The sequence below is a fragment of the Pseudophryne corroboree genome, chromosome 1, assembly GCF_028390025.1.
Source record: "Pseudophryne corroboree isolate aPseCor3 chromosome 1, aPseCor3.hap2, whole genome shotgun sequence".
NCBI lineage: Eukaryota > Metazoa > Chordata > Amphibia > Anura > Myobatrachidae > Pseudophryne > Pseudophryne corroboree.
The window spans coordinates 1,172,569,386-1,172,586,715 of NC_086444.1; the positions used below are offsets into that span (position 1 = coordinate 1,172,569,386).

The 17,330-nt window shown below is 44.2% G+C and overlaps 1 long non-coding RNA gene across 1 annotated transcript; it reads left to right on the forward strand.

Moving 5' to 3' along the window:
* The first annotated feature begins 306 nt into the window (after positions 1-306).
* On the forward strand, positions 307-13,910 carry LOC135008610 (uncharacterized). Its single transcript, XR_010208315.1, has 3 exons — positions 307-428; positions 6,799-6,888; positions 13,350-13,910. It is a non-coding gene; the product is annotated as an uncharacterized LOC135008610 (long non-coding RNA).
* Positions 13,911-17,330: the final 3,420 nt, after the last annotated feature.

Consider the following 17,330-nt stretch of genomic DNA (forward strand, 5'->3'; position numbering starts at 1 on the left):
CCCGGCGCTACCCGCACAGCAAGGAGATGCAGTGCAGGTAGGCGCCAGGAAGGAGAGGCGCTTTCCATACACTGCATCCCCGCTGCTGCGACTGGCCTCCCTGCTGCTGCTGCTGCCGAGAATCATTGGAGGCTGGCAGTGTGTGCCTCGCCGCTACCATTGCTAGCGGCAGCACAGCGGGGCTGTAATCAATCAGTCCCCGCTGTGAGTAATCTTTGTATGCTGCTGCTTCGGATCAGAGATGCTAGATCCATTATGATGTCTGCCGGAGTCTGGATTAATCGAGCACAGAGCTGCTCAGTCATGATCATGAGCCTGCGTGACCCCGGAGCAGCGCTGGTGTATGCAGCTCTCTGCCAGCCTGCATGATGACCAGCTCAAATATCACAGCCAGCAGCCCGGCAGTCTCTTAACAGAAAGATATAAAAGTAGGGTGCGTTTTCAATGCTTCATAATTGTGTCATTATAGAGAAAATATTGTCTTATGTTAAGGCAGTGTTTCTCTGAATACTACTGTGTATCTTCACTTGGCAGCACTCCTAAATATTCTGTACAGCAAAATCACTTTTTATGCACTTTTATAGTTGTAATTTAAGTTGATAATTTTCAAAGTGCTAAAAGCAGACCTATGTATCAAGTCCTGGTTGGGGCTGTTATCGCATATTAGGATTGAGCAATGGTTGCCCCAGGACGGGACCACGTTTTTTAAAATATAATAAATAAATATTCAAACGTGAATATTTAATGGACACTTGCAGTCTATTTTGTTATCTATCAGGGAAAAGCTCGGCCTATATAACTTTATTAGCACATAATGTGAGACAGTAATGGATATACGTTGTGAAAATGTTTTGAAACTCCGTGATTGATGACTGCTGTAACTTTCCTATGCTTTGCTATGAGGCATACGTATACTGCAGTGTCTGTAACGGTTACCTGCTCCCAATTCTGCCTCCAAAATGATGCACATGCTGATCCCTACCATTGGAACTCTTCTCCTTATCAGAATATCCACCTCACTCCAAAGCTTCAAGCTGGCTCTAAAAAAACCACTTCTTAATTAACCCTTTGATGCATTAAGTATAATAACCTAATGTGAGATTTAAAAAAAAAAAAAGTTTTTTGTTAGTCTTCAGGGCTTATAAAAACAGAAAAAGTTTTCTTTATAAAAATAGAGAACTTATACACATGATCACCTGAGTGGACAACATGGATCTACAACAGGGGGGGCATTATGTGTGTAAGCGTCACTGGTACAGGGGCGTTATGTGTGTACGCATCACTAGTACAGGGGGCGTAACGTGTGTAAGTGTCACTGGTACAGGGGGTGTTACGTGTGTACGTGTCACTAGTACAGGGGGCGTTACGTGTGTAAGTGTCACTGGTACAGGGGGCGTTACGTGTGTAAGTTTCACTGGTACATGGGCATTACGCGTGTAAACATCACTGGTACAGGGGGCGTTACGCGAGTAAGTGGCACTACTACAGGGAGCGTTATGTGAATACATGTCACTGCTACAGGAGGCATTATGTGCACTGTCCCTTTTGTAAAGTATGGGAGGGCGCAAATTTATAGTTTGCAGGAGGGCGCCGAACACCCTAGCACCGGCCCTGGACAGGCGGATGTACAAATGTTTATGACTACAGAATATGGATAACATAATATAATACAGGTTGAGTATCCCTTATCCAAAATGCTTGGGACCAGAGGTATTTTGGATATCAGATTTTTCCGTATTTTGGAATAATTGCATACCATAATGAGATATCATGGTGATGGGACCTAAATCTAAGCACAGAATGCATTTATGTTACATATACACCTTATACACACAGCCTGAAAGTAATTTTAGCCAAAAAATTTTATAACTTTGTGCATTAAACAAAGTGTGTCTACATTCACACAATTCATTTATGTTTCATATATACCTTATATACACAGCCTGCAGGTCATTTAATACAATATTATTAATAACTTTGTGTATTAAACAAAGTTTGTGTACATTGAGCCATTAAAAAACAAAAGTTTCAGTATCTCAGTCTCACTCAAAAAAGTTCGTATTTCGGAATATTCCATATTTCGGAATATTTGGATATGGGATACTCAACCTGTATACATAACAGTAGAGAAAAATTGCATTTGAAAAATAATTGTCATTTTATTCCTTAAGGTCTTAGAATGTTTTAAAGATAATTAGAAAGCAGTAAGTTTTATACGAACATGCTACTGCAAAGTATATTAATGGGTGACTATGCATAATTATGAAGATATATATATTTCCATAAAGTCTTTTTTTCACATATGCAATGTGTATTTTAGTTTTGGGTTAGAGAATAATTCTCAGCTGTCAGGTAGCTGAAGGATAGTAAGCATAGTGCTCATTATTACAGTGCTTTATTATTATTATTATTATTATTATTATTTAAAATACTAAAAGTTTTGTGATGCAGTTTTTGATACAGAGGGAAAAATGAGTTAGACATGGCAGCTCCAATGATATTGATTGAGAACATTACATGCCATGGTGTCAGTAAAATGTGTTGGGAATTGTAAACAAGTTGCCTGATATGAGGGAATATAATCCTGCGCATTCTTTGAGTAAATACGTGTATGATGTATTATATATATATATATATATATATATATATATAACAAAGTAAGCGGCACTCTAAGTCTGTTTCAAAGTCAAGTGTATTTCACACAAAGTGGTCCGACGTTTCGGGGTCCAAACGCCCCTTTGTCAAGGTGAACAATAACAAGAATGATAAAATTCATACCTTATATCAAGAAGAAAACCCGCCAAGTGCATCTGATCACGCCCGCCCGGCCGATTGCAGTCCGTCCCTTCTTCCGTCTCCCTTGATTGACGTCATGCACAGCGCACCTCGCGTGTGCGTCGTTGTCATGGTAACCCGACACTGAAGGCGGCCGGGCTGCGGCGCTATTAAAAATTAAAATAAAGTGCAAAATCTTTTAAAATACAGAACCCCACACCAGAAAGTTGAATCAGTTATGGAACTGGTAAAAAGACTAGTACAAAGACATTCAGTTTGACTGAGGTGCTAACTGAAAGTGCCCATGAAAAGCAGTGCTTATAAAGATGAATGAATACATAAATCCCCCTGCTGAGATGTCACCTAAGCACTAAGTCTTGGAGGGGGAGTGCCGGTCCTTACAGGCTTTCTATATATATATATATATATATATATATTTAGATATATATACCCTGTTAAGTAAATTTAGAATAGGTTTTAAAGACATGGCAACATGTTTCTTATCAGCCATATGGTAGGAAGCACACACAAGATGATAGAATATGAAGGTGTACAGCCCCTGTGTCAGCAGCAAGTGACTTTACCCACAGGGGACACAAGAGTTTCAAGAGCTGTTTTTATGCACAACCAGATTCCTCCACGTTTACTTACAGATCAGGCCATCGCAACAACTGGATTGGGAGGTTAATTTCTACCCCCTACAAGAAAGTAAAATGTACATGGAAGAAAGCAAAGATGTAACCTGAAATACAAGCTGCTATACAAGTCTACCTCTCACAGGAAAAGTAAGACAAAGAGGAACAACAACTCCCAGCATGGACATCATTATGTTGAACACCAGCATGGTTGGACTTGAACTAAGGAGATGACATGCCAGCAGCAGTAGGAAAGAATATGCAAGTGAAGAAAGGACAAAGGATGTATAATGGATGAATCATAAGGAGAGGTGATTGGAAAAAGAAAAGTTGAGAAGCAATATGAAGGTCGCATGAAAGTTTGGAGACTAAAAGAAGTCTGCTTTAAGAAAAACAAAGAAAGACATCTGATAAGTGGTCAGTACTACATGGCAAGATTACAGAGATGATGCCATGATTAGAAGATTTAAAGCACCAGAAGCTCCTTCAGGTACTCCCCAGTGAACATAATATCTCCAGAGGAAACAGCAGAAGGTATGATTACAGTAACCTTGCCCACTGGAGAAGGACGTTTTCTGTTTAATGAATACTGGATCCAGCACACGCAGAAGACAGCAGAAGGAGATACCACAAGAACTGATGATATCAGAAATACTTAAAAGGACAGGAGATGCAAGAACTATAGTCACCAAAACCAGTCCAGTTTTTGACCTGAGAGTACATGTCCAGTGACTTTGCTGGAGCACAATGTACTAAAGCTTATCCAAGGAGAATACAGTACACACCAGTAGAAGTTGAACTTTCCAGCAACTTATTAAAGGAAAGAACAGAACCATTAAGAAGCAAGTTAGAACAGAAGTTCAGTATTGGCTCATTCCCACAGTACCAGTTGTGGAAGAAAGTAAGCAATACTACTGGACCAGGATACCCCAGGGAGGGGCTACAGCACCCAGTGATTTATCCAGGAGACACAACTAATATAGAATGTTAATGAACTGCTGATTGCCACCACTACTAAAAGAAGTACCAAGAAGAGACAGTGTCCTTATTAAAGTTTCTGGAAGAACAAGACTGCAGAGCCTCAGAAGGAGAAATTGCAGCTAGCCAAGCAAGATGTAATCTTCCTAGGACACTCAAGGTACCCAACATCTAACAAAAGTGAGAAGGAGGAAATTCATACTGCAAGCTAAGATGCCAACTAGTGTCAAGCAAGTCAGATGATCATTCCTGGGCCTAGTAGGACACTACAGAACATGGATACCTTTAGCACCAGTCTACATGCAACCTTGTATGACAACACTGAAAAGGGAGGATGGTCCACACCCTACACACAGCAATAGATGAATTAAGCAATTGAACAATTGGAAGCAGCCGTTGCCTCATCACAAGCCCTAGAACTACCTGACTATTGAAGAAGGAGGCCATACATAAAAGTCCTGATGCAAAATTATGGACTGAGGTGAAGACCAGTGGCTTACCACTCAAGCAACAGCAGTAATCAAGGAGCACCTACCAGAATTAGAGCAGTAGCAGCAGCAACAGTCCTAGAAGAGGGCAAGAGCACAGACACAGTGCTGAATCAGCAGTCCTAGAAGAGGACAAGAGCACATGCATAGTGCTGAATCATGAATTTATCATCCAGGTACCAAATGCAGGTACAGAGAAGCTTCAGCAAGCAAGAACCAAACACCTGTCAGTGGCAAGGTTGACCATGTATGAAGTAGAACTGCCAAAGTGCGACAAGTAACCATCAGAAGATGTATTACCCTCAACTCAGCAACCCTTTTCCAGCATTAATCAATAAAGGTGTTGAATCTCAAGATTCAAAAGGAGGGAAAAACAGATTATCTACTGATGAATGGGAAAGCAAGAAGTTGATGATAAGGACCAGGAAGGTGGTCCAGAAGAGCAAGATACAGACAGATCATCATGGATGCAGGACCGGAGGGATGGTCCAGAAGAGGAAGAGAATAATTCTAGTATTCAAAAATGTTCCTTTTCCTTGTGTGGCGTTAATGGAACAAGAACCTCAACTTACCATATGTTACATATACAGCCCTACCTAATGCTCAGCATGAGCTATATGTGGATGGTATCATGAGGATGGAATTCCTTATACAGGAGTAAGTGACCACTGAACATAGAGTTGTGGATTCAGGATCCTTACCATCCCAATACAAGAGTGTGGGCCAGATATGGAAAAGCAGAGGCTTCAAGAAGGTAAGTGGCGAAGACATACAACATGCTTCCCTGATCAGACACCAGTTCAGAGCTTTGCAAGGGCCACAGAAAAGGTTGCAGTAATGAAGATCCAGGCACATGCAAGAAATGACACTCCTGAAACAAGAGGCAACAATCTGGCAAGATGCTGAAACCAAGAGGGTAGCAAGATGCCCCCAGCAAGAAAGGCAAGTCTATCCAGTAACCATTCCAGTGCCAGACTAGATATGCTGATTGAACTTCAGAACCAAGCAGGAGAGAGTGAGAAAGTATCCTGTGGATAAAAAAAATCAACCAAACAACCAGTAAAGGTAGCCATCTACACCACACATACAGAAGTAACAGAAAGAAGCAAGGCCTCAAATGCCTGATCTACAGGATTTGAAGAAATTTCAGGAGCAAGCAGGTCCTGAAGAAAAAGCAGCATGGCAAAGAAGAAGAGCCAGACAAGAAGAAGACACTGACTTATGAAAATTAGAAGAGAAGTTATACCTACCCAGAAGCTTATATCCACATATGTGTTAAGTCAGCCATGGACTCACACACCTGGGAGAGGATCAAATGGAAAATTTAGTTAATGGAAGATGGATAGCTCAAGGATGTTATCCAGCCACAACCAAGTTTGTACAAGCCTACTAGATATGTAGGCCTACTGGAAATGTCCAATCCAGGACAAAAGGTCAAGTCAATCCTTGGAGCAATCCCAAAAAAGTTATTTTCCATTTCAAAGACTGCAAATTGACTATATCTAACTGCCAAAGATGTATTGGTAGCCACAGACATTTTCAGTTATTTTCCAATGGCAAAAGCCACAGCAAAATCAATAGCTAGAAAATTAGTTTCAGAAGTTATGTGCAGATATGGAATACCAGAAGTTATAGTAGCAGATAGCGGTATTTATTTCATTAAAGAAATAATGTAGTACATAAGGTATGATTTGGTAATACAACTGCATTCCATCTATCCCCCACAGGTTAGTGGGTGTGTCACAGAAACCAGAAAGGGATGCTAAAGTGTTTATATTTAGTACTGGTTAATAGTAGAACCATATTCAATAAAACCATAGGTTATTCACCCTATGAAATATTGTTACAGCCCAAATATGGTAATTTGACTGCATATGCTAAAAAAATCTTACTGAAGAAACTAACACTTCTGTATTTTCTAGTTTTGCCTTTCTCCCAGATTCAGGAGCAAATCTGAATCCCCACAAGCTTTAACCAGGAGATTGGGTGTATCTGGAAAGACACGTGAAAAAGTAATTTGAGTCCAGATTTGATGGTCCATATCGAGTGTTACTAATCATGCCCACTTCTGTGTCATTTAAGGAAAGAGAGAGTTGGGTTTACTGCAAATTTGCTCAAGTTAAGTTTGAACAATGAAATACACAAACATAAAAAGGCTAATTGGGCCTAAACTAGAATGACCACTATGGGTCATTATGTTGGGAACTTCAGTACTCATTGTTGTCATAATATACTCTATATCTCTCATAGGAGAGGGCAGGGATTGGCATGTTTACCAATCCAAAGTTACGTACCAGTGTTTAGTATATAAGGATATACTTTTTATATATGTAGTATATGTAGTATGTGCTTCTTATATATATAGTATACTGTATAAGAAGTGTGGTATCACACTAGAGCTTGTGTTAGCCAAGTTAAAGTAAAGATCATGAAATCTCTAGAAGTTCAAAGATACCAGTTAATTAAGAAATGCTGGGCTCACATGGGCCTACATCTGGAAAAGGAAGGGAATGGACATCTGTCCCCACTACATATAAGCATATAAGAGGTTTTAATTTGTTTAAAGCAAATACATACTACTAAAATAGAGTGTAATATTTTCTCTAACGTCCTAGTGGATGCTGGGGACTCCGAAAGGACCATGGGGAATAGCGGCTCCGCAGGAGACTGGGCACAAAAGTAAAAAGCTTTAGGACTACCTGGTGTGCACTGGCTCCTCCCCCTATGACCCTCCTCCAAGCCTCAGTTAGATTTTTGTGCCCGAACGAGACGGGTGCAGGCTAAGGGGCTCTCCTGAGCTGCTTAGTGTAAAAGTTTAAAGTAGGTTTTTTATTTTCAGTGAGACCTGCTGGCAACAGGCTCACTGCATCGAGGGACTAAGGGGAGAAGAAGCGAACTCACCTGCGTGCAGAGTGGATTGGGCTTCTTAGGCTACTGGACATTAGCTCCAGAGGGACGATCACAGGCCCAGCCATGGATGGGTCCCGGAGCCGCGCCGCCGTCCCCCTTACAGAGCCAGAAGACTGAAGAGGTCCGAAAAATCGGCGGCAGAAGACGTCCTGTCTTCAATAAGGTAGCGCACAGCACCGCAGCTGTGCGCCATTGCTCTCAGCACACTTAACACTCCGGTCACTGAGGGTGCAGAACGCTGGGGGGAGCGCCCTGAGACGCAATAAAAACACCTTTTTGGCAAAAAAAAATACATCACATATAGCTCCAGGGCTATATGGATGTATTTAACCCCTGCCTATTTTTCTATAAAAAAGCGGGAGAAAGGCCGCCGAGAAGGGGCGGAGCCTATCTCCTCAGCACACTGGCGCCATTTTTTCCTCACAGCTCCGTTGGAGGAAGGCTCCCTGACTCTCCCCTGCAGTCCTGCACTACAGAAACAGGGTAAAACAAGAGAGGGGGGGGCACTAAATTGGCATATAAATATATACAGCAGCTATATTAGGGAAAAACACTTATATAAGGTTATCCCTGTATATATATAGCGCTCTGGTGTGTGCTGGCAAACTCTCCCTCTGTCTCCCCAAAGGGCTTGTGGGGTCCTGTCCTCTATCAGAGCATTCCCTGTGTGTGTGCTGTGTGTCGGTACGTTGTGTCGACATGTATGAGGAGGAAAATGGTGTGGAGGCGGAGCAATTGCCTGTGTTAGTGATGTCACCCCCTAGGGAGTCGACACCTGACTGGATGGTCTTATGGAAAGAATTACGTGATAGTGTCAGCACTTTACAAAAGATTGTTGACGACATGAGACAGCCGGCAAATCAGTTAATACCTATACAGGCGTCTCAAACACCGTCAGGGGCTCTAAAGCGCCCGTTACCTCAGGTCGATACAGACACAGACACGGACACTGATTCCAGTGTCGACGGTGAGGAAACAAATGTATTTTCCAGTAGGGCCACACGTTACATGATCACGGCAATGAAGGAGGTTTTGAACATTTCTGATACTACAAGTACCACAAAAAAGGGTATTATGTGGGGTGTGAAAAAACTATCCGTAGTTTTTCCTGAATCAGATGAATTAAATGAGGTGTGTGATGAAGCGTGGGTTTCCCCCGATAAAAAACTGCTAATTTCTAAAAAATTATTGGCATTATACCCTTTCCCGCCAGAGGTTAGGGCACGTTGGGAAACACCCCCTAGGGTAGATAAGGCGCTCACACGCTTATCAAAACAAGTGGCGTTACCGTCTCCTGATACGGCCGCCCTCAAGGAACCAGCTGATAGAAAGCTGGAAAATATCCTAAAAAGTATATACACACATACTGGTATTATACTGCGACCAGCAATCGCCTCAGCCTGGATGTGCAGTGCTGGGGTGGCTTGGTCGGATTCCCTGACTGAAAATATTGATACCCTGGACAGGGACAATATATTATTGACTATAGAGCATTTAAATGATGCATTTCTATATATGCGAGATGCACAGAGGGATATTTGCACTCTGGCATCAAGAGTAAGTGCGATGTCCATTTCTGCCAGAAGAGGATTATGGACGCGACAGTGGTCAGGGGATGCGGATTCCAAACGGCATATGGAAGTATTGCCGTATAAAGGGGAGGAGTTATTTGGGGTCGGTCTTTCAGACCTGGTGGCCACGGCAACAGCTGGGAAATCCACGTTTTTACCCCAGGTCGCCTCTCAACATAAGAAGACGCCGTATTATCAGGCGCAGTCCTTTCGTTCCCATAAGGGCAAGCGGGCAAAAGGTTCCTCATTTCTGCCCCGTGACAGAGGAAGGGGAAAAAGACTGCAGCAGACAGCCTCTTCCCACGAACAGAAGCCCTCCCCCGCTTCTGCCAAGTCCTCAGCATGACGCTGGGGCCTTACAAGCGGACTCAGGCACGGTGGGGGCCCGTCTCAAGATTTTCAGCGCGCAGTGGGCTCACTCGCAAGTCGACCCCTGGATCCTGCAGGTAGTATCTCAGGGGTACAAATTGGAATTCGAGACGTCTCCCCCTCGCCGGTTCCTGAAGTCTGCTTTACCAACGTCTCCCCCCGACAGGGAGGCAGTATTGGAAGCCATTCACAAGCTGTATTCCCAGCAGGTGATAATCAAGGTACCCCTCCTACAACAAGGAAAGGGGTAATATTCCACGCTGTTTGTGGTACCGAAGCCGGACGGCTCGGTGAGACCCATTCTAAATCTGAAATCCTTGAACACTTGCATAAAAAGGTTCAAGTTCAAGATGGAGTCACTCAGAGCAGTGATAGCGAACCTGGAAGAAGGGGACTATATGGTGTCTCTGGACATCAAGGATGCTTACCTCCATGTCCCAATTTGCCCTTCTCACCAAGGGTACCTCAGGTTTGTGGTACAGAACTGTCACTATCAGTTTCAGACGCTGCCGTTTGGATTGTCCACGGCACCCCGGGTCTTTACCAAGGTAATGGCCGAAATGATGATTCTTCTTCGAAGAAAAGGCGTCTTAATTATCCCTTACTTGGACGATCTCCTGATAAGGGCAAGGTCCAGAGAACAGTTAGAGGTCGGAGTAGCACTATCTCAAGTAGTACTACGACAGCACGGATGGATTCTAAATATTCCAAAATCACAGCTGATTCCGACGACACGTCTGCTGTTCCTAGGGATGATTCTGGACACAGTACAGAAAAAGGTGTTTCTCCCAGAGGAGAAAGCCAGGGAGTTATCCGACCTAGTCAGGAACCTCCTAAGACCAGGCCAAGTGTCAGTGCATCAATGCACAAGGGTCCTGGGAAAGATGGTGGCTTCTTACGAAGCGATTCCATTCGGCAGATTCCACGCAAGAACTTTTCAGTGGGATCTACTGGACAAATGGTCCGGATCGCATCTTCAAATGCATCAGCGGATAACCCTGTCTCCAAGGACAAGGGTGTCTCTCCTGTGGTGGTTACAGAGTGCTCATCTCCTAGAGGGCCGCAGATTCGGCATTCAGGATTGGGTCCTGGTGACCACGGATGCCAGCCTGAGAGGCTGGGGAGCAGTCACGCAGGGAAGAAATTTCCAGGGCTTGTGGTCAAGCATGGAAACGTCACTTCACATAAATATCCTGGAACTAAGGGCCATTTACAATGCTCTAAGTCAGGCAAGGCCTCTGCTTCAGGGTCAGCCGGTGTTGATCCAGTCGGACAACATCACGGCAGTCGCCCACGTAAACAGACAGGGCGGCACAAGAAGCAGGAGGGCAATGACGGAAGTTGCAAGGATTCTTCGCTGGGCGGAAAATCATGTGATAGCACTGTCAGCAGTGTTCATTCCGGGAGTGGACAACTGGGAAGCAGACTTCCTCAGCAGACACGACCTCCACCCGGGGGAGTGGGGACTTCACCCAGAAGTCTTCCACATGATTGTGAACCGTTGGGAAAAACCAAAGGTGGACATGATGGCGTCCCGCCTCAACAAAAAGCTGTACAGATATTGCGCCAGGTCAAGGGACCCTCAGGCAATAGCTGTGGACGCTCTGGTAACACCGTGGGTGTACCAGTCAGTGTATGTGTTCCCTCCTCTGCCTCTCCTACCCAAGGTACTGAGAATCATAAGAAGGAGAGGAGTAAAGACTATACTCGTGGCTCCGGATTGGCCAAGAAGGACTTGGTACCCGGAACTTCAAGAGATGCTCACGGAGAATCCGTGGCCTCTACCTCTAAGAAAGGACCTGCTCCAGCAGGGACCATGTCTGTTCCAAGACTTACCGCGGCTGCGTTTGACGGCATGGCGGTTGAACGCCGGATCCTGAAGGAAAAGGGCATTCCGGATGAAGTCATCCCTACCCTGATCAAAGCCAGGAAGGATGTAACTGTGCAACATTATCACCGTATTTGGCGTAAATATGTTGCGTGGTGTGAGGCCAGGAAGGCCCCTACAGAGGAATTTCAACTGGGTCGTTTCCTGCATTTCCTGCAAACAGGACTGTCTATGGGCCTAAAATTAGGGTCCATTAAGGTTCAAATTTCGGCCCTGTCAATATTCTTCCAAAAATAACTAGCTTCAGTTCCTGAAGTTCAGACGTTTGTCAAGGGAGTACTGCATATACAGCCTCCTTTTGTGCCTCCAGTGGCACCTTGGGATCTCAATGTAGTTTTGGGATTCCTAAAATCACATTGGTTTGAACCACTCACCACTGTGGACTTAAAATATCTCACATGGAAAGTGGTAATGCTGTTAGCCCTGGCTTCAGCCAGGCGTGTATCAGAATTGGCGGCTTTATCCTATAAAAGCCCTTACCTAATTTTTCATACGGACAGGGCAGAATTGAGGACTCGTCCTCAATTTCTCCCTAAGGTGGTTTCAGCATTTCACTTAAACCAGCCTATTGTGGTGCCTGCGGCTACTAGGGACTTGGAGGATTCCAAGTTGCTGGACGTAGTCAGGGCCCTGAAAATATATGTTTCCAGGACGGCTGGAGTCAGAAAATCTGACTCGCTGTTTATCCTGTATGCACCCAACAAGCTGGGTGCTCCTGCTTCTAAGCAGACTATTGCTCGTTGGATTTGTAGTACAATTCAGCTTGCACATTCTGTGGCAGGCCTGCCACAGCCAAAATCTGTAAAAGCCCATTCCACACGGAAAGTGGGCTCATCTTGGGCGGCTGCCCGAGGGGTCTCGGCTTTACAACTTTGCCGAGCAGCTACTTGGTCAGGGGCAAACACGTTTGCTAAATTCTACAAATTTGATACCCTGGCTGAGGAGGACCTGGAGTTCTCTCATTCGGTGCTGCAGAGTCATCCGCACTCTCCCGCCCGTTTGGGAGCTTTGGTATAATCCCCATGGTCCTTTCGGAGTCCCCAGCATCCACTAGGACGTTAGAGAAAATAAGAATTTACTTACCGATAATTCTATTTCTCATAGTCCGTAGTGGATGCTGGGCGCCCATCCCAAGTGCGGATTGTCTGCATTACTTGTACATAGTTATTGTTACAAAAATCGGGTTATTGTTGTTGTGAGCCATCTTTTCAGAGGCTCCTTCTGTTATCATGCTGTTAACTGGGTTCAGATCACAAGTTGTACGGTGTGATTGGTGTGGCTGGTATGAGTCTTACCCGGGATTCAAAATCCTTCCTTATTGTGTACGCTCGTCCGGGCACAGTATCCTAACTGAGGCTTGGAGGAGGGTCATAGGGGGAGGAGCCAGTGCACACCAGGTAGTCCTAAAGCTTTTTACTTTTGTGCCCAGTCTCCTGCGGAGCCGCTATTCCCCATGGTCCTTTCGGAGTCCCCAGAATCCACTACGGACTGTGAGAAATAGAATTATCGGTAAGTAAATTCTTATTTTTTAGAATGTGTTGTATATTTATTACTAATGAAACAAATTGTGCGCAAGAAGTGGTTTGGAGAAATGTTCCTGTTAAACCCAGCTAATTGGTCTAGCGGGATCAAAGTGTAGATTGTTGAAATAGTGATGTTTTTATTAAAAATTGTTGGCTTAGCAATTTGCATATATCTGTGTTTTAAGATGCTATTTTGTTTCCTTTCCTTTCAGCTTGAAAGAAATCTGTAAACTCAAAGATGTGAATCCTCCGAGTTTAAGAAACTACAGAAGAGCTTGGCAAGAAGGAGCGTGAGCAGTCTACCTTAATGGATATGAAGCAAACGGTTCTTTATCTTCCGTGGGATAGAGTGACAAGCGCGGTCCTATGGGAACATAGCCTTTAGCACCATTACAGCTAGACTGTTTGCTTAGTCTCTTGTAGGAAGAGTTTATGTGATGCCTTGTAACTCAACTGTAGTGTTATATTGTTATCAGCTGTAATGTCATTTTATTATGAAAGGTGAGTTAATCATAATAAAGCTGAAATTTCATAGTTAGTACATTCTGTGCGAAGCAAGGTCGTAGCTATAAGTCTCAAAAACATGTTATTAGACAGTCTCTGTGTGTTTAGACTCCTCCTGAAGGACACATAGGGGGATGTCAGCCTGAGAGGAGTTATGAGAAGAGATGCATTATTGTTTTGAAATATGTATCAAGTATTCATGCAAGTACCTTTATCTATATAATGCCCTGCTGAATAAAGTAGAGCTAGTCTCATTTTGCTGAACATAACTGACATGTGTCTGCTTACCTGGATTCCCAATTGATTGGTAAACAAAGGGTAACGAACAGACAATTGAAGGAGATTGATAGAAGGAGGCTTATCTCCAACAGTTAATAACATAAACTAAGGCACTACTATGGGGTATAAAATTAACAATTGCTGCAGAGAGGTATCTCTCTAGAACAGGCTTTTTCAACCAGTGTGCCGTGGCACACTAGTGTGCTGTGACCAGTTGCAAGGTATGCCGCGGAGCCAGAGAGGCTCCTGCACCTTCAGAGTGAACTGTTGGCCCAAGCTCTTCTTAGAGGATCAGTCGTGCTCCGGCCGAGACCTATGCCTTCAAGACACGGCGGTGTGATATCATAGGTCACGGCCGCCGTAGCTCACCACCCAGTCAGCCCACCCGCCTGAATACACATCTTCTAGTTCTGCCTGCACCCACAGCTTTCCTTGCCCACCCACATCCACACCTGCCTGGCCGCTCCCTGCTAAGTATTCGCAGCACTCCACTATGAACAACCCCCGCCACTGAGGGACAGGGAGGAGGACAGCTGACCGGTAGGGGCTAATATTTGTTATTTTATTTCTCCTGTGCGGAACAATAGGATTTATGTGGGGAGAATAAGGATTTATGGGGGGAACAATGTGAATAATTCATGTGGGGATAAATAGGATTTATGTGGGGAGAAAAGTGATTGATTTATGTGTGAGCAACATGATTTATGTAGGGAACAAGGGCCCTCATTCCGAGTTGATCGCTCGGTATTTTTCATCGCATCGCAGTGAAATTCCGCTTAGTACGCATGCGCAATATTCGCACTGCGACTGCGCCAAGTAATTTTACAATGAAGATAGTATTTTTACTCACGGCTTTTTCTTCGCTCCGGCGATCGTAGTGTGATTGACAGGAAATGGGTGTTACTGGGCGGAAACACGGCGTTTTAGGGGCGTGTGGATAAAAACGCTACCGTTTCCGGAAAAAACGCAGGAGTGGCCGGAGAAACGGAGGAGTGTCTGGGCGAACGCTGGGTGTGTTTGTGACGTCAAACCAGGAACGACAAGCACTGAACTGATCGCAGATGCCGAGTAAGTGTGGAGCTACTCTGAAACTGCTAAGTAGTTTGTAATCGCAATATTGCGAATACATCGGTCGCAATTTTAAGAAGCTAAGATTCACTCCCAGTAGGCGGCGGCTTAGCGTGTGTAACTCTGCTAAAATCGCCTTGCGACCGATCAACTCGGAATGAGGGCCAATGTGATTGATTTATGTGGGGGGCAATAGGATTTTTGTAGGGAGCAACATGATTTATGTGGAGAGCAATGTGATTGTTTTTTCTGTGCAGGCCAATGTATGCGTGTATTTTTTGTTTTTTTACTGTGAGGGCCAATGTGTGTTTTTTGTTTTTTTCCTGTGGGGAACTGATGGTGTGCCTTGGCAATTTTAAAATATTGTTCGGTGTGCCGCGAGTATAAAAAGTTTGAAAATCACTGCTCTAGAAGCATTTGAACAAGGGCCCCTTCAAAATGTTGCTATGGGGCGCACAAAGTTTTGGCTGCACCCCTGTTCAGGGGTCACATTTTGTGGCCCTCTTTCTGGCCCAACTGCAGTAGAAAAGCTGGATGATATGATGAACTAGTTCTCAGTCACTGCTAGGCTGAGAGCAGGGCGCACAGCGATTAGGTCACCACGTGGTGCGCTCCCAGTCTATCAGTGACTGAGAACTACCACATCACGAGAGCTGCTATTGGACTCCAGCTCTTCTACTGTTGGAAGCTCACAGAGGATCAGACAATGCGCTTGAGATTACCTCCCCAGGCCTAGTCCTCAATATGTTTGGGATCTGGTAATACCTGGGATTTAATGTATAAAGGTATTTTGAGACCCAAAAAGAACTATCTCTATGCTCGGACGGCTCTTCCCAACATGTTACTGGTGCTGGTTACCCATTGAAAGTACCTATTCCTGCCATGCTGATACACCATCTTGAACCCATTATTAATTAATTTGTTCAAAGGCGCATGGGCAGTATGGAGTTCCACTAAAGTGTCAGGAGCTTGTGTGTGTTTGTGTTTTTTTATTTAAACATTTTTATTTGAATCATTGAGTCAATACAAATTGTGAGAGATTTCTAAAACACATATTTGAGCTAAAAAGGAGTCTCTGCATGTATAATAATAATTATGATGATGATGATGATTATTATTATCATTATTTTTGACATTTAAGACTGTGCCCAACTGAATAGTTTCCCTTCAAGTCTAAATGTAAATGACAAGTAATACAAATAGAATGCTGCAACCTTATATAATCTTTGCTATTGTCACACTGCTGCTGCTGCTGTTGTAGTGGTGGATGGATTCTGTTCATCAGCTTAATGTTGGCAATGGAGGTGTCAAGTAGTGGGGCCTAACAAGACTGCTGATGCTCACCAGGAACCTCAACAATGAGATATGCATTTAGCAGTCAGAAGCCTGCAGGTTGCAGCCATTTAACTACCCACTTAATGGGCCTGATCCTGCTTACTGCCTTATGCTAATTTGGGAATCCACCTGAGCACAGCATGTAGTAATTGGTATTGGGAGTGGCACCCTACCCATGCTAGGTGTAATAAATCCATCTAAAACAGGCGTCAAGTCCCTGTCTGCACACTACAAAAGACCAGTGGCGGCTCCTACATTCCTGTGGTAGGGGGGCTGCATCTACTCATGCCTGCCCAGAGAGGAGGATACAGTCAGCCCCTGTCAGCTGGGTCCCGGCACCTACGCAATGGATCTGGCAGGTGCCAGTACCATTGCACAAGCGACGGCTGGACTGCACATGCGCAAAACATCGGCTTCTATGGACAGCAGGGATGAACTGGGGCTGCTTTTCTGCACTTGCATCTGTGCGCACGTATTCCTTGCATGTACTGTATGCAAATTTTTAGAATGTGATAGTATTAGGAATGTCAGGGACCCATGTGATGAAGTCACCTGGCCGCGGTACATAGGCCCGCATATTTGCGCAAATGTATGCTAAGAACTTCAATTATACTCCATGTTGATTGTGAGAGTTTATTTAAATTATTTTTACTATCAGTGTTCTTAGTGCTAAGAGTGTGCATCTGCATCTCTCTTCCTCCAGCATAGTATTAGAATTCTCAGCATGATAGCACCTCTTGATGGTGGTCATTCCGAGTTGTTCGCTTGATGCCGATTTTTGCAGTGCAGTGATCAAGTGAACAAATGGCAAAAATGCGCATGCACATGGTAGGCAGCGCGCATGCTCTAAGTACTTTCACACAAAACTTTGTAGATTTACACAAGCTCGAGCAACGTTTTTTCATCGCTCGAGTGATCGTAGTGTGATTGACAGGAAGTGGGTGTTTCTGGGCGGAAACTGGCCGTTTTCAGGGAGTGTGCTAAAAGACGCAGGCGTGCCAGGTAAA